This window comes from Chelonoidis abingdonii, chromosome 3 (assembly GCF_003597395.2).
Source record: "Chelonoidis abingdonii isolate Lonesome George chromosome 3, CheloAbing_2.0, whole genome shotgun sequence".
Classification (NCBI taxonomy): Eukaryota; Metazoa; Chordata; order Testudines; family Testudinidae; genus Chelonoidis; species Chelonoidis abingdonii.
The window spans coordinates 56295240-56321279 of NC_133771.1; positions in this window are offsets into that span (position 1 = coordinate 56295240).

The following is a 26040-nucleotide window of genomic DNA, read 5'->3' on the forward strand; positions in this document are numbered from 1 at the left end:
GGCATTGCAGTCTTTTTATGCCTAAAATATAGAGTATTATTATAGCCACAGTGTTATAAAAAGCTGTATTGTTTGGAAAGTGAAGATGAGTAAAAGACTCTTCTCCAGCTTCTCTAATTCATTCAAGTTCTGTCTGATCTGAGAGCAGCTCAGTATGCAGGAACAGACAGAGGAAGTATATGCAAGTTTACAGCTAAGGAACTATACAATCAGGAGATCTGGATTTAATTCCTGACTCTGCCACAGGTTTCCTATATAATCTTTGGTGAATCATTCATGGACCTGGTTATGTCTCAGTTCCGTACCCAAAAGAGAGGGATAATACTTCCTTTCTCACACTCTTTCCCTATCTTGTTTGTTTAGAATGTAAACTTTGGGGTGGTCTGGGGAAGCAGAGTCTGTCTTTTATTATGATTGTGTACAGCATTATAATTCAGTGAGGCTTTGATTTAGATTGGAGCCTGTAAGCACTATTGTAATATAAATGTAATTAAGGTGCGGTATGCTTCCATTTTAAGATTCAGCTCTCTGCATATCTGTAAATAGAGTTTGTATTTGTGATCAAGGTGTATGCAGGCTCATTTTTCATCTCTGGCTTGTGTGTTTCATTGAGTTTTCATATCATTTGATGTTCTCTCCTTATTGCATTCATATATTCATTTTAATCTTTCCTTTATCAACATTATATAGAAAATAGGGTGTACAGGGTCATTTTAATGTGTATTTCTTAGAAGCATAATGTAAACTTTTTCAGTGACTTAGATCTGTATGGCTCATTATGGTTATTTATTTATAATAAGGCACTGAATTTGTGCCAGCAAAGGTGGTTTTATTAATTTTGCCTTGCTACTAGTTCTAGTTTATTTATTAGATGAAGATGTGCCTATTACCACAGAATACTAACTCAAGGTTTTACAGTTCTTTTGATTCAAATTCATTGTGACAGGGAGATGATCAGTCAGTCCATTGCTGACAACAGTACAGATTTGATGCAACCATTATAAAAGTGTTTTTAGTTTCTGATGTCACTCTTTTTCTAAAATGACATTCATGTTTTTCCAGCACTCAGGGGTCCTCTGCTTGCTAATGGAATACATGGAGCACTTTATTTGTCTAACACTGTCTGAGGTTCTTGCTTCCTGACCTCCATAGTAATATTCTCCTCCAAAGCTGTAGCTTTCATGTTTGTCGTACTTCACTCCTTATTCTGACATTCCAAAGTAGACAGAGTATAGGGGGAGTAACTTTCTATTTGTTCCTTGGTTAAAATATTTTCTATGCCAGTCAAACATTTATGAGCAGTAGGTAATCCTGAGGCAAAATCAGGAAAGTACCTCTATTTGCAGTCTATCTCAGTTCATAGAGGGGCATAGGGTGACCAGACAGCAAATGGAGGGTAATGGGAGCCTAAATAAGAAAAAGACCAAGAAATAGGGACTGTCCCTATAAAATCAGGACATCTGGTCACCCTAGGGGGGGCTTGCATTTTACAATAGAAAATATCACCACAAAACTTTGATTACAAGATATAATTTGTTAAGAATATACAAACAAGCTATTCATTGGGGCCTTAATTGTAAGTTGCATTATGTACCTGAGCATAAGTGTAAGACACCTTAAACTCCCCTGGACAGGCTTTCCACATCATAAGGAGAAAAGCAGTCCCAATAGTGCTGCTGCTACTTCTACATGTATGAGCAAGGAGTGAACAAAGCCTGGCTCCACCTTTCAATGTGCCATCCAGCTTAGTTGAGCTGAGCTGGCAGATCAGAGAACCAATTTGTTCCAGGTATAGGCCTATGCGGACAACCATCTGCTGGAGCATGGGGAGACCTGGAACCAGAGCGCAACTTTCAAAGCCACAGTGTTTCCTGGCCTGCTTCTGTGTGCTGCCACTTACTCAGGGCTTGTGGCAAAGTAGCATTTTTTTTCTTCAGGATCCTGCCCCCATTCAGTGCACAAGGTGAAAGATATGTTTAACACACCATTTTTAACAAGGCAAACTCCTGTGAGAGAAGGCAGAACAAAACATATCAAAGCTGCTTCATTGAACTGCTTGTCTGCATACCATTAAGAAATATTTTTCCTATACAACACATTTTTAGCACTTTATTCAACATAAGCAAAAAATGAATGTGCTGTAAGCCTAGAAAACAATTGAAATGCACATATATAATATTCAGTTCTTTATTAATAAATGCCAGTCTCCATATTTTTTCGTCTAAGCATCCCTTACCTCTGTTTTGCTGGTCATTGATTGATTGTTCGTGTATTCATACAAATCAGTACCCTGTCTATATTTTTCATCTCATTAATAACAGAGGACACAAGTGGAGAAAATAAAGTTTTTTATTATCAAATGAATATAACAGCAGGGTACAATTTGATGAATAGAATATTTTATTTTACTACATGGACCTTCCTAACTGCAGTCCATGATCTCCTGAGTAATTTAATGATCTGTGATAGTTGAACTGATGCCAGTTTAATACTCCACATTTTAATCATCCAGCAAAATAAGTTATAATTGAACACTTGAATGTGTAAAGAAATATGTTGTTGAGAGTGATGGAAATGACTCAGGCTGAATTAGAGAAAAGTGCTACCATTCCTATCTCTACTGGACTAAACACACTGGGGACTTTGGGAGACTTATTATTACCCTAATATCAATCATTTTAGTTTTATCGTTTTTGCATCCTTGCACTGACACAGTAAGTACATTATAGGTAAGGTTACATTTTAGTCATGAGTGTTTTTAGTAAATGTCATGGACAGCTCATGAGCGGTAAACAAAAATTCATGGCCTGTGACGTGACCATGACTTGTACTATCTACCCCTAACTACAACATGGCCTGAGGAGCCAGGGAGCTGCTCTGGGAGGGGGTGGTCCAGGGGCATCATGGGTGCTGAGGGGTGGCCCAGAACCCCTGCTGGTGCTTGCACCGGGGGACTAGTGGTGGCGCACAGCCCGGGACTCCTGCTAGTGCTGGGGGAGGGAGGGTTGCCAGGGCTGGCAGGCTCCCTATACGGCTCCACATGACTCTACAGCTCCCAGGGGAGGGAAGGCCAGGGGGCTCTGCGCACTGCCTTTCCCATGAGCTGCAGCTTCACAGCTCCCATTGGCTGGGAACCACAGCCAATGGGAGCTGCAGGGTTGCACTTGTGGCGCGAGGCAGGGCACAGAACCCCCTGGCCGTCCACTTGAAGCTGCAGGGATATGTCAGTTGTTCCAGGGAGACGCTCCTGAGGTCAGCCACTCTGTACCCAACCGCCAGCCTGACCTGACCTCACCAAGGTCCCCGCAGCAGATGGTGTGTGGCTGGCTAGGGCTGCCTGAGCTGCTCAGCCACTGCAGAAGTCATGGAGGTCACAGATGTCATGGACTCTGTGGGTACGTTACCTGCACGATTATTTCGAATTGCTTAAACCGATATTACAAACAGATCTAATAAATCGGTTTTGCGCGTCACAGTGGATCCCGAAATCGATTGTTTGAGTCCATGGTCCAAAGCTACATCGATTTCGGAGCGGTGCATGTGGGTAGCGTGTTCCTCGCTATCCATAGTTCCACTCCGTGTTGAGGCACAGTGCTGATGGGCAGAAACACTGCCCCGGGTGGTGCTGGTAAGCCTCACCCTCCTTTGTGAAGGCAGCAGACAACCTTGGCGCTTTTTCGCGGAGTGCATTGAGCAAACCCATAGCACGAATCTTTCCCTTTTTTTTTTTACGTGGTGGTGGGGGGGGGAATAAACTGAGGAGCGTTCTGACACGCCAGAACTGTGTTGACCTACAGACATTGAGAGCTCAGCAAGAATGCAAATATTTTCAGAGGATGCTGTGGATTGGGAGCGTGGAGTCCTCGTACCCTCCTCCCTTCATGAGCGCATTTGAGCTCTGGCTTCCGTTACGTTGTCCACACAGCGGCTGTGTATCTGGGATTTTTATTCAACGCTTTTGGCATTTCGTGTTCTGTAACGGAGTGCATACACCATTTGTCTCCCATCAGCGATCAGACCTAGTATCTCCGTACGGTCTATCGGAGCTCTTTTTCGATTCAAGCTGCATGCAGCCGTGCTGATCGAGCTCACGCTGGGCAAGCAGGAAATGTATTCAAAGTTCGCGGGCTTTTCCTGTTACCTGCCGCTGCATGCGAGTTCAGATTGCTGTGCCAGAGCGGTCAGTGCTGCCTTGGGATGCCGCCGGAGGCCATAAGCTCGATTTCGGTCACATGAACCTAATCCAGTGTATCACTATCGATTTAGCGCTATTCTGCTCGTTGGGAGGAGTTCCGAGAATCATTTAAGGAAGCCGTTTAACTCGATATTAATGACGACGTCGTGTGAACGGATACAGCGTTAAATCGGTATATCGGCCATTAAACCGATTTAAAGTCGCAGTGTAGACCTGGCCTGTGACTTCCATAACCTCTGAGACAGACATGCAACATTAATCATAGGTAATTGATTGATTCATGGAAGACCCCTTAAATTAATTTCTACCAGCTTAGGTTAAAACTTCCCCAAGGTAATTGAGATGTTGCTGATGCTCCTTATTAAACAGATTAGGATTAATTTGCTTTTTACCTGTCCATCCTTCCCCATCTATATTGTATCCATTTGCTGTTGTCTTGTCATATGCATAGATTGTATGCAATCTGTGACAGTGTATGTCTCCTTTATTATGTGTATGTACAGTGCCTCTTGTAATGATGCCCAGATCCAAGCCTCTATGCATCATCATAACAGAAACAACACATTTATGGAGAAATATATCTTCTACCTGTAGGGAAAAAAATAGTCTTTGCACATTTTAGGTGAACAAGCAAAATACATAGCGTTGCCAACTCTCCAGGATTGGCCTGGAATCTCCAGGAATTAAAGATTAATCTTTAATTAAAGATTATGTCATGTGATGAAATTTCCAGGAATATGGCCAACCAAAATTGGCAACCCTAAAAATACATAGGTTGTCACCCCAGTTTGTTGGGCATACACAAGTCCTTCCCTGTAACTTTCTACAATACCGCTCCAATGGGACAGATGTGAGAGAGGAAGCAGCATAGTTGCATACACCCAGCACCTTGTGCAGCAGAGCTCCATATTGGCACTAGACCAGTGAGGAGGATGCCATTGGGGCCAGCTCAGAGAAGGGCTACTGGATCTTTACTTAATTATAAGGGGACACAAAGAGTAGCAGTCACTACTCCAATCCTTTGCTGGCGTAGCCTGGGTTGCCAACAAATTAGAAGGTGGATTTTGTCTGTCGGTAATGAGTCATCTCTGAGTCTCATTACTTGACGGTTCCACATCAATCAACCAGGACTGAGCCAATCCAGAGGTGAAGTTCTAACTAGAAGGTCCAACCTGGCAGGCTAGGCTCCCAGTGAGGAGCAGCCACTCCAGTAGTTCAATGTTGCTACCTCACTGGGATCATCTCCTGCTGGGTGGTTTTGACAGACTGCTCTTGCTCCAGTCTTGTTCCAATCCCAGTCTTGATTCCTGCTCTGACCTTGGGCTCCTGTCCCCTGTGCAACTATTAGGTCTGACCTGACCACCTCTGCTTCAGCCATTAGGTCTGACCACCACTGCTTCAACCATTAGGTCTGACCATCCACTTATCACTTGGCATTGTCTTTCCCATAACCCATTCATTTAATCTAATGTAAAAAGCTATCAAAGTACCCTAGAGCCTGTCACATTCAGCATGATGTTACAGAAAATTGCTCTGTGTTCCCTCTTCTCTTAGGTTTTCAGATTCTTCTCTAAAAACAAACTATCTGAGAAAATGGCATCTGTATTCCCATGTGAGAAAGGACAAGATGAAGTTTACTAAGCTACTTTCTTTCTTACCTCTGAGGCACTCCAGCAAAAAAAAAAAACAGCTTTGATCAAAATTAAACTAAACCAGATTATAATAAATGCATCCTCTATATTTCTAATGTGGAAATGGTAGAAATAAGGCAATAAAACTGAATTAATGCATCCAGTTGCACTGAAGATCATGATTTCTCTGTTGGGAAGAACGAGTGTTGGTCACATACTATTGCACTTGCAGTTAGCTTTGGTATATCCCAATTTCCTATAATCACTGAGATTTACTGTGGAATTACTTTAAATATTTATTTCTCATGATTTCAGGTACGGACTGATTGCACTGAACATTTGTACGGCTGCTTGGCATGTGCAATAAAACGTTGTTTTATGTTTTTGTACACACTTTCACTTGTAAAAAGCTTATGTAATGCAGTAACATAAGTGATTCTACCTGTTAGTTCACCTCAGAGAGTCATAAAAATAATATATCAGCACTGAACTTATTTTATGTATTTTAAAAATAGCTTTTTGGGCCCAATCTTGAAACCTTTATTCGCATAGAACTCCCATTGTATCTTTTCCCCTTCTTATTTATTCTGAATTAGCTCTTCCATTGTCTTTTTCTACCTTGATATTTTTTGTATGTACTTTATGTTCCATGGGCCCAGTAAAACATCGAATGAAATTGATGGAATGGCTCCCACTGAAATCAATGGAAGGATTCCCATTGCTTTTGATGGGTGTTGGATCGGGTCTGATGCCTGTATTTGTGTACCCAGACACATCAGAGAAATAAGGATGATAGTGCTTTCATTTTGTTTATAAATCAATTTCTAAAAAGCTTCAAGCCAAAAAAGGCTGAGATTAAAGCAATACTTGCTATAAATAAGGAAATTTTGACACCAGAGTGAAGTTATTATCCCTTTTTACTTACTCATTTGCTACCCTGTGGCTGAGTCAAAGAAAAAATGTCCATTTTCAGTGTTGTGCTGATCCATAGTTTAAAACATAATTGGAATTTTTTTTTTCAATTTTTCTTGTATGGGTGCTTTGGAGCATGAAGATTACTAAAGGGATTCTACTGTCAACTCAAATTTTTTGCAAATGACTAACTTAAAAATTAGTCATGATGCTTATAAAAATCTTGACAATAATTAGGGGCAGCTGGGGTGGTGAGACCTCTGCTTACAAGGCTGATCAATATTGTCTCATTGTTTCATTGTACTCCACCTCCTGTCTGTCTGTCTCCACCTGATGTCTCTTGTATTATATTTAGGTTATAAGCTCTTTGGGGCAGGGAACATCTTTGTTCTGTCTTTGTACACTCCCGAGCAAAATAGGCTCTTAGTCCAGACTGGGGCTTGTGAACTGTAGCTCAGTACAGATAAACAATAGTAAAATAAACTACCATTTCAAAGAACCAGTTTCTGCAACTTGATTCATGTGGACACTCTGGCCCTCATAGCTCCACTGACTTCAGTTAGACTAAAAATAGGTCCACTTATGTGAATCCTGTTGCAGGATGTGACCTCTTAAATAGTATGTTGTGAGTTCATTTCTAACATATGCATTTAAGGGAGTATGCCTGTGCACTGTATACAAATACATCACAATTTACTCCGAACCAATGAAGTTGAGGAACGCTGGGAGTCATTGTGACTTTGAGGGATGTTTCTAAGAAATGTGTCTTCCAGTGCTTCATTTGACACAGCGTGCCTATCTACTGCTTCTTAAGGGCTATGTGCAAATAACATGATCCAGTCCTTCATTTCTTGGCTAACTTAGAAAGTGCTGAAAGATGAACTGAACTTTACTAGAAAAGGCAGGTGGAATTAATATGAATTGAAAGGAATAACATTCTGGATTTAATGGGGGAGAAAAACAATGTTAGTAGCCAGCAGTACTGTATATAATTTTGCAATGAACACTTTCTCCCAATACTTTTCTTACACAAAATACACAGAATAAAATGCATGTATCAATTATTTTTCTAAAATAGTAAAACATTCTGTTAAGGAATGTGTGCAATTTATTCTGTGAGGAAAGAGTAGAAGACAAATCAACAAAGCATATTGTAAAACTCCTAGCAGATTCTTTGATATAATTTATAAACTGTTTACTAAGATATTAAACCTCTTTATCTTGAAAGATTAAAGACAGCCACATTACATTCTGGCACGCAGACTTGTAGAAGAATTAGATAGCTTAGTTATTGTAATGAGGTCAGAAAAAGTGTTTCTTGGTTTTTGTAAATCACTAATTCTTGATAGTTGGAGGTCAAGATGGTTTCCATAGTTTCATTTTAATGCTGTAAACAAAAATAATATGTTATTCTCCTTCATAATAAAATTAGTGCTGGTATAAATTATTATTGGTTATTATTAATTTATTTATCATAAATAACATGAAACCTTTATTGGACACAATCTTTACTGGATTTACTTGTCAGTTTTTGGTAAGGGAATGCCCATGATTATTTAGGAATATAATAACATAAAGCTACTATGAGAAATAAGGTGGATTTTATTAAGCATTTTTGTTATAAAATTGGCCAAACTTGCAAGGCAACCAAAATAGGTATATCATTGATATATCGTCTTTGAGTTATGTATTCCAAGGATAAGATAGAACTGTCTTGTTTTTACCTTTTGATTTTGTGCTGGAGCTCGTACTTTGCTTCAAATATTATTAGCTGAGAAAACACAAATCCAATTGTCATTTCTCTCACCTCACCCCAGGTCATCTCCCATGGGTCTTTCTGCAGCAGGATGAGAAATATGAGGATTTTTTTGTGAAGTTGTCTCCAATTCTCTTGTGAAAGAAGCTAATGGTCTAGCGCTCTTAATAGTCATCAACAGTCAGGCTGTATGTCCAGGCTGCCTCCAAGCTCCCTGGTCTCTTTTGTCAGAATGAGGCCTTCAAACACTTTCCCTTGGAATCTCCCTTTTCAATGAAGTTTCTTTGTGTATGGGTGGAAGAGAGCTACAGAAAAATTAATACAGCTTAGATTGTATTGATTCTTCCACTTTTCCTCACCCAGGTATCAGGAAAATTATGCACTAGCCTGGCACTCTGCCAGCAGATCTGTCATCCTACTGTGCTGTGGTGACTTGGGTAACAGTGCTTTGGAGGTGCCATTCCCTACTCCCTTCCATAAGGAAGTAAGGGGAGCCATATTTTTATTGTCCCCTCTGTGCATAGATCTCTAAAATCAGGGTCTACGTTTCTAATTCATTTGTTGACCTGTACACTAAAGCAGGTCAGGAATTTTTTGACAAATGAGTTTTCATTAAAAAATGTTGATTGTTGAAATCAAAACTATTCAAAAAACAGTTTCGAATTTCTCAAATTGAAAAAATGTGGAGAGGAAAAAAGTTTAAAAATTGTTGGAAAATTTTATTTCAGTACTTTCAGCACAAATTCTGGGTTTTCTAGTTTGTAATGAATTTTCATTTCAAAATTTAAGCAAGTTAGAGTGAAAAAAAACCTTAAAAGAACAAAGGTCAAAACTGAAATGAAACATTTTGATTGATTGAAAACTAAAAATAAATTCAGATTTTCAATTTGCAATTATTCTTGAAATTTCAGCTTTCCCTCCCAAACTGAGACAGGGAAAAACTTTGGACTCTTTAAAATATTCATAGAATGGGAAAATCATTTCCCAACTACCTTTTCTGTACATATTTTGGAGGACATACATCTGTGTTTTAGGGGGTTTTAATATGTATATTTTCTAACATTAAAGGGGAAATAAATAAAAGGTTTCAGTAAGAGTTTTCTCATCTCTTAGATAGATTGGTATGTGTGTTTACCTATTTTGAGACTCCTGCTTCCAAGAACCTCAGCTAGTAAGCTCTGGGAGATTACTTTTATCAACCAATATAATTTGATTCTGATTGCTGACCTACTTAAATCATATGGGGAGAAAGTGCAGCCAGTGACTCTGCTTCTGCTATGTTTTATTTTTTTCAAAGTTGCTACAACCTTTAATGATGGTCGGTGATGATAGGAAATAAATCTTCTGAGATGCTAGATAAAATATTGCACCCAAAATGGTTCTTATGAAGAATGGGAGATGAGGGTCCCAAACCAGAGGGAGATAGTAGGTGTCAACCTTCTGGGGGCCACCTGAAGCTGAAAATAATCATGTTGAAATTTGTGGATTTGAGATTAAAAAGACTTGGGCCTAGGTGAAGGAAAGGAGTTAGCTGTTGTGATGCTGAGGGTCATAGTGCCTAACTTTTAAGCACCTAGAAAATCATTATGATTCACAAAACCTGAGTTAGCTGCCTAGGCTTCCCGTATAATGCTCCCTCTCTTTCTGGCCCAAATGACTATTTAATTATTTAACTAGAGTGCAACAGATTCAGCAGGCAAGACTGAGGGAGACCCACTTCAGAGTATCTCATAGCCCAGCGATTAGCCCACTCAGGAGGCAGTAGATCCCTATTCAAATTCCTTCTCCCCCTCAGGCAGGAGGAGACTTTACCCACAGGTCTTCCTATTCTTAGATGAATATGATAACCACTGGGCTACAAATTATGAGGACAGTCCTCCCCATCTCCTGCTGTCTTGTGTGAATTCACAGGAGGGGTCTGATCCAGAAGGTGTGGTCAGAGGGCACCTACAAGATCAGGACCTGCACATGGCTCAGGAGGCCAAACACCAGTTTTACCTCAGTTTGTGATTTGCTTTGGGACTTAGGTGTTCAGTTATCTAAATGGAGGCAGCAGTGCATGCGCTCAGATACAGAATAGGAACTGAAGGAACTTTTATTGCAAAGATTTAGGTGCCGACTGAGTTTAGACACCTGTTGACTTCAGCGGGAGTTTTGGGCATCACAGTGGTCTCAAAACTGGGACTTAGGTGTCTAACTCCTTTTGTGCATCCAGGTGCTACTAGATCATTCAGTCCATCTCCCTGCTAAACCAGGAGTGTTTTTGAGAATATGATCCTAGTGTTTTTGTTCAATGTAGTTTTAAATGTCCTAAATGATGATGCTTCTATTACCTCCCTGGCAATGTCAGGAATTTGTTCATGATTGTCGGACCACGTTTACCCTTTTATAACTTCATCTCATTATCTCTTTTGTTTCACAGCCTATAGACAGAGAAATTAGATAAAAACATAAAATACTCTTGCTGGAGCGTTGCAAGGTACTACTTTATTACTTTTAATTTAGAACACACAAGAACCCCAAAACAGACACACAAAAAGAAGCTGCTCCTTGAGGCAGAGAGGCAGAACAATCCCTCTAGGCTGTAAGTAGGATCCGGGAATCACCCCTGGCCCTTTGTCTTAAAGCAATAGCTTGCGATTCCAACGTAGCCTTCAATACACTATGCCTCTGTACTTCCATGTGTATTACCCTGCAGAATTCTTTTTTTCCATTCTATTCATCTTCAGTGTATGCACCTTCAACAGAGTGTTCTGTTCTTTTATGGCTGTGGAGGAATTATTCTAAGCCAACACTATTCTGTTTGAAGTTTTTTGAATCTTCAAGCATCTCTCAGGGAGTAAGTCCACAGCAGGAAGGGAAGCAGTCTCAGCGAGGCAGTCTAGGGTATGAACAAAACCCATACTTTTTACTCTTCATTTAGGGCCCAAGACCAGGGTGCCGTGAATATTGTGGGAAGAAGTCTCCTCTCCCCTCACTGGTGAATAACAAGGCTGTCTCAGGGTAGTTCTGTGCTGGGCTCTCATTGGGCTCATCTCACAACCAGGTTCTAGTTCTGGGATGGGACAAGGCAACTTGAGAAATAAGGGATTATATAAAGCCTGTTCCTTCCCCAGAAGAGGAGATACCTGGAGGGATGCAGTTTCTGCAGCTGGTTCTAGATTGTAACATAGAGAGAGGGAAGTGATCCTACTTCTCTTTAGTTTTAATTTTGAGGCAGACCCCTCCAAAAGGAGTCTGAACCAATTTCTGAACAAAAGACTATATATATATAATCTCTTTGTTTGTCAGATTGATGCAAAGATCCTGATGTGGTAAACTTTTGTGTATGTTTTCTTTTAACTCTCTGCATATGGCTTTTGGTTTGGTTAACCTTCACATCCTTGTTTGTATCCATATTACCCTACAGAAATAAGTAACAAATCACATGCTGCAGACACAATTACTATATAAATGACATACACCCTCAGAAGTGGAACTAGAGATCTTATCCTTCAGCTCCAAAAAACCCCATGCCTCTACCACTCAGGCTAAAGGCAATCTTCTTTCATTATCCTAGCAATTTTCTTATAGGTCAGACACAAGAGGATGCTATGCTCACACACCCATTCTCAAAGTCAGTCTATATCCTGTACCCTCAACCACAACAGCCTTGCTTATGGACTTCAACAGGATGGAAGGGAAGGCTGTTCAGAATTTCCCATGGTTCTGTGAATGCAAAACATATGGTACTGAGTTTTACAATACTTTGCTACTTTTCTACCCTTTGACACAGGGTACCTTAGTCGTAATAATCTAGAGCAGCTGGTATGGGGGTGTCCTTTTCTTTTCATTAATATTACTGAAGAGTAAAAAGGCTGTCTCTTTATAGGATTATGGGAATTCTTCAGTAATTCATCCTGAGTTCTGTTGTATTCCTCATTTCACCCCAGGAGGCTAATAGTGTTGGGTCCTGTCAGGGTTCCCTCCTCACTCTGAACTTAAGGGTACAGATGTGGGGACCTTCATGGAAGACCCCTTAAATTAATTTCTACCAGCTTAGGTTAAAACTTCCCCAAGGCACAAATTCTCCCTTGTACCTTGGATTAGTAAACATGGCCATCATCCACTTGGAGTCCTATTTCCCCAAAATACCCCCCCCCCAAGCCATATACCCCCTTTCTTGGGGAGGCTTGAGAATAAACAAGATGAGCACAGACCAGCCTTGGGATTTTTAGTATCCCAAAAAAACCAATCAGATTCTTAAAAAAACCCAGAACTTTATTAGAAAGAAAAAAGGTGAAAAGAGTAACTTTGTAAGATTAGAATGGAAGATGCTTTCACAGGCAATCAGATTCAAAACACAGAGGGTTTCCCTCTAGGCAAAATCTTAATGTTACAACAAGAAAAAACAGGGATACACATTCCACCCAGCACAGAGACATTCACAAGCCAAAACAAAAGATAATCTAATGCATTTCCTTGCTAAATACTTACTACCTCTGTAGGAGTTGAATTGCTTGTTTCTTTGATCTGTCTCCAGCAAAAGCCACACAGAACAGACAGAACAAAGCCTTTCCCCACCTGCAGATTTGAAAGTATCTTGTCCCCTTATTGGTCCTTTTGGTCAGGTGCCAGCCAGGTTACTTGAGCTTTTTAACCCTTTTCAGGTAAGAGGATTTTGTGCCTCTGGCCAGGAGGGATTTTATAGTATAAGGTTACCCTTCCCTTTATATTTATGACAGGTCCCATAAAATGGTTTCACATACATGTGAGATGCTGAGCCTTTGTACTCAATTTCTATGTTTCCTAGTGCTGGGCTCTCCAGATGATTGTTGTAACACTGCTGCACCAGTTTAGCTACAGTAATGCCTTGCTTTGATGACCCTTCTAAAAGCCTTACTGCTTCAGGAACTCAACTGTGTGCTGTCCTCTATCTGATAAAGAACAAATTCTGCAAGTAGCACTGAGGGCCATGTTCATCCTTAGTGTAATACGATTGAGTAATACCATTACCATTACACAAAGGATGATTTTTGGTGCCATGTGTACAACCTCCCATGGGGGCCTTCAGTGATCTTGTGATGGGATAATTTTCTCTCTGAGTGGCCAAACTCATTACAATTCCAAATGTAGCAGGTGGTCCAATTGTCACTTTTAGACAGCTGAGAATGGTACAGCTGTCCTAAACTCTCACACAGGGTGGATAGAGATACAAGGGAACAAATGTCTACAGTGACCTGGCTGAAGCCACTTTATACTTTATTGTAGCAGGCATAAATCAGTGGTGGAGCATTTCAGTTGTATTAGAGATTAGAGATTTCACTGTGATTAAGTTATTAACATGCATTTTACTGCATGGTAAAAGATCAAAATATAAAATAAGATATGAAAACTAATTTTAAAAAGGTTAATTGGCAGTGCTTTTAAAAAGTGTAAAATTAGGTTGCTGACAAACAAAATGTTTTGTTCTTCCTATAATTATATGTTTTTTTCAGAACTTTTGTCATGCATATTTTTGTGTGATTATTTTGTGTTTATATAATGAAATAATGCAATTGCAATAAAGTCATGGAATGAGCGAATACTCTTCCAAAAGAAAAAGTCATTCACCAGCTGAAATGAGTACCAGTGTTCCAAAAATATTTCTTTTTTGCCCAGTTATTGTAACAGAATGCATTTCAATAGATAAAGATCTTTGACTTCAAAGTGTGGTAAAAAAATGCTATTTTATGTCAGTTTATTACATATATGAAGAGGGGTATAATTCAGAAAATACTTAAGCAAGTGGCTTAACTTTATTCCCATGAGCAGTAATAGGACTAGTCATAGGTAAGTATGTGTGGGATCAGGACTGAAAGTAATGTTATTTAGAACAAAAATATTTTGGATTTTTTTTCCTCCAAAGGAAAAAAAAATAAAATGTCCTATCTCATATTTGAACTTTTGAGTTCATGAAACAATAGTCTCTTAACAACTAAGAAAAAACAATGTGTATATATATATATAAAGCATGGCAATCTTGCCTATCCTTCATGTTTACTTGAAACTAATTACACTCTTCCTGCCCACTTTAAAATGTGTGTTCAAAGGCCTATTCTTTTCATCAGTATGTTCTGTTCATAACTATTAGAATTCTAAAAGGCAATATCTAAGGTAAATTTGTAGTTGTGTATATATTCAGTATGAAATATTACAATACAGAGACATTTTATTTGACATTTAGAAACAAAGTAGGAAGGAAAATAGTCACCTCTCATTTTTGTTTGTTTTGCTTGTTTTAAATAAGTGGGGTGGACTGGTAACACTGCCTGTTAATAAGGTTGCCTGCCTCTTCCCACAATAAGAGCCTGGTTTCAGTTGCTTATACTTTGCTGAATGTTAACAACTTCCATTGAAATGTTACATGCTAGGTGTCTGCCATAAGCTAAATATTTTGGGACAAAATAAGTTTCAGCTAAAATGATTTAGCTGTTTCTGAGAATGAGGCTAGGGAACAATATGTTGTTTTGTCCAAGTTAAAAAAAATTCTGGCAACCTTTTGATTGAAAAGCTCTAGCATGCCCCCATGCTTTGGAAAAGGGACTTGAAATTTGGTAATGGGGGTGGCCTTGGTATCTGGGATGTGTCTTTTGCCATCCTCCTGAAAATCGGCCCAAATACATCTGAGTTAAAAGCCTTTGAAAAACCATGGTTCTTCTTTGAGTATATGTCTCCCCATAGGTGCTCCACCATAAGATGTGCACACACTTGATGGCAGAATGCAAACCAGTGTCTGTATAAAGCAGCAGCTTGTGCCTCCAAATGAGAGCATATAAGGAGAGCAGACCTGCTGCTGTTCAGTTTCTTCTCAACTGCCTAGAAGATGAAGTGATTGTGATCCATTGATTCCCACCTTCCTAAGTATGCCATTTTATTTTTAGTTGTTTTCCTTTATTTTCTTAAATTATTTTATTTCTTTATTTAACACAGTTGTGTTTAGAAGGGGGTTACTTCCCTCACTTCCCTTCTTTCTTTGGTCCATTATCACTGTGAATTATGATGAAGACGTGGAGTTTAAACCCGGCCAGACCTGCCACAGGTCTTTTCCCCATAGTGACAAGCATTTGAGCTGCCTCCACTGCCTCAGAGACAGTCACATCCCATCAAAGTGTAAGGTCTGTATGGGATTTATAGGCAAGGAAAGACAGAGAAATTAGAATAAAGCTCCCTCTAATGGAGTTTTCATTAGCCCCAGCAGGGTGTCCTTTTCCCCTGTACATCAGCCTCAACATCCCAGGCTATTGCAGCTCCAGCAGCACCTTCAGAGACTAGGACTTCTAAACAGAAGTAGCCTTTTTGTCCTTCCAGAAAAACTAGTAAGGGTATAGGTCACTCATAAATCCCACTCTAAGAAGACTTTGTTTCTCTCCAGGGGTACAGCTTAAATTCCATCTAATCCTAGTACTGAACCACCAGTACCACACAAGAAGCACCGTGTGGAGGAGTCTTCTAACAGAAAGTGCAGGGAGCAATCTCCTTGGTACCTACTGACACTTCCAGGCACTGAGATGTGCACAGGCCTCCTACACACACTCTGATACCACCAACTTCCTTGCACCAGGGTTCTGAGATTAGAAAATTTGCCGGTATTGCATACACAATCTCGGCAATGATCCTTTCTCCAAGCCCTGCTAGGGACTCAGTCTTCCAGATACCATAGCCCTCCAACACTATTCCAATTTTTTCCCCTGGAGAACCTGTTTACATTGGAGGTAGTGGCATCTCCACTGGTATGGTCCTCTACAAAGGCCCCTTCCCTGGTAGTGGTCAGACACTTCCAGACACAATCCTACCAGACTGAACCCTCGTCACACCTCTAGCCTGCAGTGCCACCACCAATGTCTGATGCTCCTCTGCTTTAGCGCAGGGGAAGATTTGGATTCCAAGGTAGGTATGCTTTTTTGGACCCAAGGGCAAGTCATGCCTTACTAACCTAATTGTCTTCTATAATGAAATCACTGGCTGTGTGGATGAGGGGAAAGCAATGAACAAGTTATTCCTTGACTTTGAGAAAGCTTTTGATACAGTCTCCCACAGTATTCTTGCCAGTGAGTTAAAGAAGTATGGGCTGGGTGAATGGACTATAAGGTGGATAGAAAGCTGGCTAGATCATCGGGCTCAACAGGTAGTGATCAATGGCTCCATGTCTAGTTGGCAGCCGGTATCAAGCGGAGCACCCCAAAGGTCGGTCTTGAGGCCAGTTTTGTTCAATATCTTCATTAATGATGTGGAGGATGGTATGAATTGCACCCTCATCAAGTCTGCAGATGACACTATACTGGGAGGAGTGGTAGATATGCTGGAGCATAGAGATAGGATACAGAGGGACCTATGGGGGATACAGAGGGACAAATTAGAGGATGGGTCCAAAAGAATTCTGATGAGGTTCAACAAGGACAAGTGCAGAGTCCTGCACTTAGGATGGAAGGATCCCATGCACTGCTACAGACTAGGGACTGAGTGACTAGGCAGCAGTTCTGCAGAAAAGGATCTAGGGGTTACAGTGGATGAGAAGCTGGATATGAGTCCACAGTGTACCTTTGTTGCCAAGAAGGTTAACAGTATTTTGTGCTGTATAAGTAGGAGCATTGCCAGCAGATCCAGGGACGCAATCATTCCCCTTTATTCGGCATTGGTGAGGTCTCATCTGGAGTACTGTGTCCAGTTTTGGGCCCCACACTACAAGAAGGATGTGGAAAAATTGGAAAGAGTTCAGTGGAGGGCAACAAAAATGATTAGGGGGCTGGAGCACATGATTTATGAGGAGAGGCTCAGGGAACTGGGATTATTTAGTCTGCAGAAGAGAAGAATGAGGGGAGATTTGATAGCTGCTTTCAACTACCTAAAAGGGGTTCCAAAGAGTATGGATCTAGACTGTTCTCAGTGGTACCAGCTGACTCAAATTGCAGTGTGGGAGGTTTAGGTTGGATATTAGGAAAAACTTTTTCCTAGGAGGATGGTGAACCATTGAAATGGGTTACCAAGGGAGGTGGTGAAGTCTCCTTCCTTAGAGGTTTTTATGTTCAGGTTTGACAAAGCCCTGGCTGGGATGATTTAGTTGGGGATTGGTCCTGCTTTGAGCAGGGGGTTGGACTAGATGACCTGCTGAGGTCCCATCCAACCCGGATATTCTATGATTCTATCAATAGGGCTCTTTTTCAGCATCCTAGCACCACACCCCACTGAACCAGTATCTGAAGAAGTTATTGCAGACCCCAACAAATGCCCTAGAGCTGGGAGTTATGACTATTTGTTTTTATCCTTCCTCTATCCACCCCTTTAATGTGTTTATCACAATCCCTGGGATTATTTTGGTGGACAATTTTATAAGGTTCCAACCAGAGATAGACCCCAATATCCACCAATACTGCAACATTCACAAACACTTTCTGACCAAACTTTGGTACCGCTTGATTGCCCTCCAGTACCTTATGTCCCATCTGCACTGAAAGAGCAGGAGTGGCAGGACCCACAGATGAAGGAAAACTTGTCCCCATCAGCTATGTCCTCTTCATTCCCAGATGAAGTGATAATGACCCCACTATGTGATGACTTTGGGGCCTTTCAAGACCTCATGAAATGCCTGGTGAAATCTATTCAAATCCCATTAGAAGAGATCCAGGAGTCTCCATGCTCCTTGGTGAATATTCTAAATATCGCCCCTCAGGGAAAATGACACTCTGGTATCACCCATTCACACCATCTGCCAAACACCTGCCACTATCCAGCCCATGTGGAAGCAGGCAGATAAAAAGTACTGTACTCCACCAAAGGAACTGAATATGTCTTTTCTCACCCTACTCCCAGTTATATGGTGGTATTCACAGCCAATGAAAGAAACAGACAAGCCTGATCCAGACCCTCTTTTTTGATATTTGGACCTTTTAGGTAGGAAAAACTATTCCTAACCAAGTCTCCAATTTCAGGTGGCAAACTATCAAACCCTGTTGTTGAAATACGAGTAACATACATTCCAAGTTCACTAATTTATTGAACATCCGCCACAGGACCCAAGGAAACAATTTCAGGCCCTCATTTTGGTGGGTCAGTGGATAGGCAAAACCTCCCTCCAAGCTGCAGACATTAGATTCCAGGCTACAGCTGTGGTTATGTGCAAAGGTGCCAAATATAGTTGAAGATCTTTCCTTTCAAGGGCCCAAGCTCTTCAGCTCTGACACATTATGAAGGACTTGAGAGATTCTTTATGGTTGCTGGAAATTTACATTCCTGCAACAAAGAGTTGTTTAGCAGGTTTCAACTGTCACAGCAATCTAGGCCACTTCAGGATAACTTGCAACAGGTTTTTCCTAGAACTTTGGACTTTTAGAAGAGACCTAGACCCAGAAAAGGGGTCCACCCCTTTTACAGCAACATCATCTGCATCTACACAGTTTTGATATCTTGGTTGAGGGCTGGATCCTGTGTTGAATGATTGCATCCAACCTCCACGCTCTTTGGAGATTAATTTCCCACTTCCTCCCTGCCTCGGAACAGGTTTCCTGAGACAGATCATTGTGGGATACTCCATCCACTTCCATACTATCCCACATTCCACCTTCTTTCTTCTTCCTCTTCAGAGACAACAGAGCTCTTGAAACAAGAGGACCAGTCTTTCCTATTCTTGGGGGCAATTAAGCCAGTTCCCACAGAATTCAGCAGAAGCGGGTGCTATTCCAACTATATCCTACTTCCCAAGAGGAGAAATCTGAATACCTATATCCTTTCCCAGCACTGTAGGATGGTGACACTAGCCACTATAATCCTGTCCCTAGATCCTAGAAAATAGTGTATCGCCCTTGACCTCCAAGAAACCTACTTTCATTTAGGTAAGGTATGTAACTTCTTCACCCATTCAATGGAGACCTTCTTAGAGTTTAACAGCTAAAATCTCCAAATATTCTATCCACACTGGGCATGCTCCAGTCTTGGTGGGTATATTATGACACAGTATTTTATTATATGATCATACTTTTTCTGCCCCCCTCCCACAGGATCCCTGCCCTAATCAGTCCCTACCATGAACCTACTCTGGGGATGAATCGGGGCTGTGTAGTGATGCAAATTGTCTATAGGACCTCTGCTTCATCTATTGCAGTAGTTGGAAGGTGTGTAGCAAATGAAGCAGGGGACTGTAGGAAGAGAAAGGATGGTCTTGTGGTTAAGGCAGCTGACTGCCACATATGTTGGTAGGTAAGTCACTTAAGCCAAATTCTTTCCCAAGTGGTCACTAATTGTGTGGTCCTCATTTTCTGACTGGAGACTCTGAGGTTTTATTTACAGTAGTGGTGATCACTCACCACTGTAATTAAAGCCAATGGAAGCTTTGCTTTGTACTATAAAGTTCTATAAAATGCTAAGTACACCTCTACCCCTATATAATGCAACCTGATACAACACAAATTTGGATATAATGCGGTAAAGCAGAGCTTCGGGGTGGGGAGTGGCTGCATGGTCCGGTGGATCAAAGCAAGTTCAATACGACACGTTTTCACCTATAATGCAGTAAGATTTTTTGGCTCCCAAGGACAGCATTATATCGGGGTCGAGGCGTACTCTGAAAAATCAAAATTTGACCTTAAATTCTCTGTACCTCTGTTTTCCATGTGTAAAATGGGGATAATAATACTCTCTCATCTCACAGGGCACTAGGAAAAATAAATTAATGTTTGTGAAGCACTCAGGTGCTACCATGATGAGCATTTAAAAAAATGTCCATGAGAAAATTAATAATTCTGTCCTCAGAGTAAGATTTGAATATTGTGCAGTAAATATGGTCTAGGAACACATATTAAACAATGAGATAAAAAATATTGAATTAATACTTCTTTGCATTCAATGAGGTTCTGTTGAAAAAACAGTATATGATCACATATTTTAAAAATTATCAAAATGCCACAAGAAGGCAAGAGTAACAAATTACAGTTGCACAGGTAACCTTAATTCTAGCATTTCCAAACTTCTAAGTGCTTGATTTTGCAATCTTAATGTTATTTTATTGTAGATTTTTTGTTTGTAATATAAGAAAAAGTTGATGATACTTTAAACATAACTTCAAAGAACTTCATTGTGCTGAATGAAAATCCGTAATCAATTATTTTGCTATTTCAGGACTTTCACCATAAAAATCTTACACTATATCTAAGGTTATTAAGCATGTGACTTACATGAAAAACATCAGATAAGATGCATTTCACATTTAACTTAACATCAAATATTCACCAGCAGAGATTTCTCAGCATGTAATAGTGCACTGAACCGAGTCACAAAAGTGCAGCCTAAAGGCATACTCAGGAATGATGGAGAAAACGCAGCATTGAGCAAAATAACTTAAGAAATAAAGCCGGAGTTAACTGTCTCAAAGAAAAAAGCTTTGTTCAAACCATTATTAAATTACAATAATTACATTGATACTTCATCTATGACAAACTCCTCACTTTTGATTGCACCAACCATCTTTGCTACTGCCACATGTTTCTTCAAACTCTGTTCATTTTTCTTTAAAGGTCCAAAACTGGAAGCTGCTTTCTACATCCTTTGCATTAGAGTTACAGTCCATTTTCTAGCTTATAAAAGAGACTTTTGCAATATCATTTTCTTCAGTCATCAAAATGACTTCATCTTGCATGGCTTTCTTCCCTTTTGTAATGTCTGTGATCCCAAACATACTTCATTCCATATTTTGATGTTCTGCTTTGGTCCTGTGCTCCGTTTTCTTGTGCCATATTATTATTACTATGTATCAAGTCTTACAGCCCACAAATGTCAGTCTTTGTCTTTCCATAGATTTTAGAGCAATTTCCATACCATCCTATTTATCTAATTCCTATTAAATTCTCAGACTTTCTATAAGCTCCAACTAATTTCTTTTCTTAAGAATGTATGAGTGACCATACTCTGAAGCCAATGGTCCATCTGATATAGAATTCTTCTCTGACTTTGACTAATACTAGATTCTTCAGCACAATCTGTAAATTCAGCCTACTACACTTCACTCCACATTCATTTACTTATATAACGATAAAGATACAATATTTTCCATTACATGAATGGATATAGAGGCAGCGAAGTTTGGGGAATCTTAAATGGTCGTGTCGCAGTATCTGCAAGAACGGTCTATTGTCTGGCAGTTCTTCCACATTCTGTTATGAAACCAGCCTGTGCATTTTGCAGTTAGTGGAAATGCCACTTTTCTAAAGATTCCATGGTGTTAAAGAGATTTGCTCACTTTTCTCATCCAGTCTAAAGATAAGAAATCTTATTTAAAATCTTCAATAAAGTAGCTGGTCATCAGGACTCCCCCTCCCCATTCCAGATTCCAGTAAATTGACCAATATTCCAGGTATCCTTTTGTATTACAGCTAACACACCTATTCATCCATGTAGCAAACTTGCACAGAAGTAGAAATACAGGCAGTTATGTCAAATATTGATGAATAAGGCTTTTAATGTTCTTCCCTAGAAAAGGGTGTCTTCTTGAAGCGAAGTACATCAATATTTTTAAATTAAATAAGCTCCTGGGTCAAAAGTGTTCTTCTACTTGAGATGACTTCCTGAGCAAAACATATTTTATGTTACAACTCAAACGAGACAAAATCTTGCAATTTCCCAAACTTTTGGCACAGTTAAGTAGGACTGCCTTTAAAAGAAGGATTTTTGTAGTTGATCTTTATATATATATATATAAAATTGTTCAGGTCAGGTGGCGGTGGGGAGTGTTTGTTTTGTTTTGTTTTCACATACAGGGCTGTGATGATATTTTGAAAGGCCTAACTGTCATGGTATATTTCCCTGATCTGAACCTTAGAGTCCAAAAAAATGGGGTACCAGCATGAATTCCTCTAAGCCTAAATACCAGCTTAGATCTGATAAGCTGCCACCAATCAGGACTTGGAGTGCCTGATAAACTCTGGTCTCCCCAAAACCTTCCCTGGGGACCCCAAGACCCAAATTCCTTGAGTCTCACAACAAAAGCGAATAGACCATTTCCCTTCCCCCTCCTTTCTTCATCCCAGATCTTTCCCACCCTGGGTACACCAGGAGATTACCGTGATTCAAACTCCTTGAATCACAACACAGAGAACTCAGTTTTTTTCTCCCCCTTCTCCCCCCCTCCCAGGCTTTTCCTCCCTGGGTTATCCTGGAGAGGTAGACAGTGATTCAAACTCCTTGAATCTTAAAAGAGAGGGATTCCACCTCCACCCCTCCCCTCTTCCCCTCACCCAGAGGCAATACAGATTCAAGCTCCGTGAATCTAAAACACAGAGGAAATTCACTTTTCCTCCCCCCTCCTCTCTCTCCCACCAAGTACAGATTCAATACCTTAGCATTAACAAGGGGTAAAAAATCAATTAGGTCTTTAAAAAGAAGTTTTTAATAAAAGACAGAAAGAGTAAGGATAATCACTGTAAATTCAAGATGGAATATTACAGGGTCTTTCAGCTTATAGAAACTGGAGAAAAGCCTCCTCCAGCAAAAATACAATTTAAAATACTTCCAGCCAAATATACATTAAAACTCTACCAGTCAGATACACATTTGCAAGTAAAGAAAACCAATTAAAAAGACTAAACCGCCTTTCTACTTGCACTTACTACTTGAATAGAAAATTAGAGAGCCTGTAGTACGTCCGGTCACTCTCAGATCCCAGAGAGAACACAGACAGAGAACAAAGAACACAAACAAATGCTTCCCTCCGCCCAGATTTGAAAGTATCTCGTCTCCTGATTGGTCCTCTGGTCAGGTGTTCCGTTCACTGTTTGTTAACCCTTTACAGGTGAAAGAGACATTAACCTTTAGCTATCTGTTTATGACACTAACAAACAAAAATTAAACTTCTCCCAAACAACTTTGAAGTTTGTCTTCTCACTCCTCCTCTTTCCCCTGCTCCATTGCTTTCATTTTACTCACTCACTCAAAGTGAGTGTCCCTTGCTGTACAAACCACCTGCTCTTCACCCCTGGGTTAGAACCCTTCTCACAGCTACTGCCAGGGAGCTAGGTGGGTGTGGGCTGGAGTGAGGGGGATTGGTGGGCAAATAGCCTCAAATGAATGGCCTGATTTCTTTCTGTGCATCCTTGAAATGGTGGAACTTTTGCAGTAGTGGCTTAGGATGAGGGCTTGCCATCTTCTGTACTACTTTTGTAGGACTTTGCTTTCTCCTGCAAGCCAGGCAGAGAGCAGATAAAAGGTGCAGTTCCTGCAAGGCACTGCAGATTCTCAGGTTTCCAACTGCATTGAATTTATAACCATGTTTTTGTCAAAAATATGGCAAGGAAAATGGTCAAAAGTAATTTACTTTATGGCCAAATTTCAGTCTATTGGGGAAAATAACCCCAAACCAATACACATTAAAAATACAAAAGCAGAATACCATACAATCTGTTCTCTGACTTACCAGTCTGACTTACCAGTATTCCCTGCCACAGCTCCCACTACAAGGAATATTTCTGCTGAGATCGTTAATAGTCTGCACAACTGTGTCTATAATTGCCATTACTGAGGCAGGGGCATAGTGGACAAACACACGGACTATGAAGTCTTTCCTTAACCTCATTCCAGATTGTGTCTTGGCAACTCCTCCTTTCAGGACTACAGAAAGCTCTGCTACTTTTAGGGAGAGCCAAACTTAGGCCTGGTCTACACTACACGTTTAAACCGATTTTAGCAGCGTTAAACTGATTTAACGGCGCATCCAGCCACACTACGAGGCCCTTTATATTGATATAAAGAGCTCTTTAAAATGGTTTCTGTACTCCTCCCCAACGAGAGGAGTAGCGCTAAAATCGGTATTACCATATCGGATTAGGGTTAGTGTGGCCGCAAATCGACGGTATTGGCCTCCGGGCGGTATGCCACAGTTGCCACCACTTGTGGGGACCGGCTCTGGGAACAGCATAAAATCTGGAATTGGATGCAGTGGCCAGGTACAGGAAAGCCCCACACCTTTTGAATACCATTCTCTGTTTATTGCCCAGCGTGGTGCTTGATCCAGCACGGGTGGCGATGCCTTCCACACCAAAAAGGCTCAGCATGGACCTAACGGAAGATATGGATCTGATCGCTGTAATGGGGAGACAATCTTTCTCATCAATCTCCGTTTACAGGAAGACGAAACGGGCCCAATAGCGGTTTTGGAAACAAACACTCTGCGGGCTACCACAGTGCTGAATGGACAGCGATACACGGAAAGCCAAAGAACAAAATGTATGCTCATGGAGGAGGGAGGGTCACCTGAGGACTCCAGGCTATCTCACAGTCACAGCAGTCTCCTCGAAAATATGCATTCTCTGGGTGGCTCCAATGCCCTGTGGTTCAACACAATTGGGTACGGCGTTGTTCAGGGTATAGTCGCCAATTTACTCCCTCCTCCACGTGAAAAGGGAAAAAAATCATTTCTTGACTTCTTTCAATGTCACCCTATGTCTACTGAATGCTACTGATAGATGCAATGCTGCGGCAGTGAAGAGCAGTATCTGCTCCTCTCCCCTCCCCGGTGGCAGATGATGCAGTAGAACTGCTAGCCGTCCTTGTCATCAGCCCGTGAGTGCTCCTGACTGGCCTCAGGTGAGGCTGGCCGGGGGTGCCTGGGTAAAAATAGGAATGATTCCCAGTCTTTCTCAGTAGATGGTACAGAACGGCTGGTAACTGTCCTCATCACAGCAACTGGGGGCTGAGCTGCGGGAACTATGGGATAGCTACGGGATAGCTACCCACAGTGCAATGCTCCGGAAATCGACGCTAGCCTCGGACCATGGACGCACATCACTGAATTAATGTGCTTAGTGTGGCCGCATGCACTCAACTTTATACAATCTGTTTTACAAAACCGGTTTATGTAAAATTGGAATAATCCCGTAGTGTAGACGTACCTTTAGTCTGGAAAAATAGTCATGCCACCCCATTTCACTGGTGGATTTCTTGACATGCTTAAAAGTTGTATGTGACAACCAAAACTTGGCCCAGCTTTTAAGGTACATATGTTTTTATTATGGATGGACATGGCAATATGTCATAATCATAATACCTAATCATTTTATTTAGCACCTTTTAATCTGTTGATCAGAAAGAACTTTACAAATATGTAATTAATTAAGTCTTACAACGTCCCTGTGAACCATGTAATAAATCATTTTACAGGTGAATCTGAAGTGCCAAGTTGTAAAGTGATTCGCTCAGAGTCACACAGCAAATCAGTGATAAAGTGGGGAATAAAACCCACTATTATTGAGTCTCAGTTCTATGTTCCAAGTACCAGACTCACACTTTCATAACGATGCACACAAACTCAAATCAATAGATGCATTTGAACTGATTAAGTTTGAAACCATTTTAGAAATATTTTCAGTTATGCATAACTTTTCTCTTGCTGTATAATAAGTATCATATATTGTATTTCTTTCTATTAAATTGGAGTGTTTCCGTTCTAAGATATTTACCTTACATGACAGGATGTTTGTAGGAAGAGCCTGCTTGAGAAATGTATTGTGCCTTTAAACATGAAATCGACATTACGTTCCATATCTTTG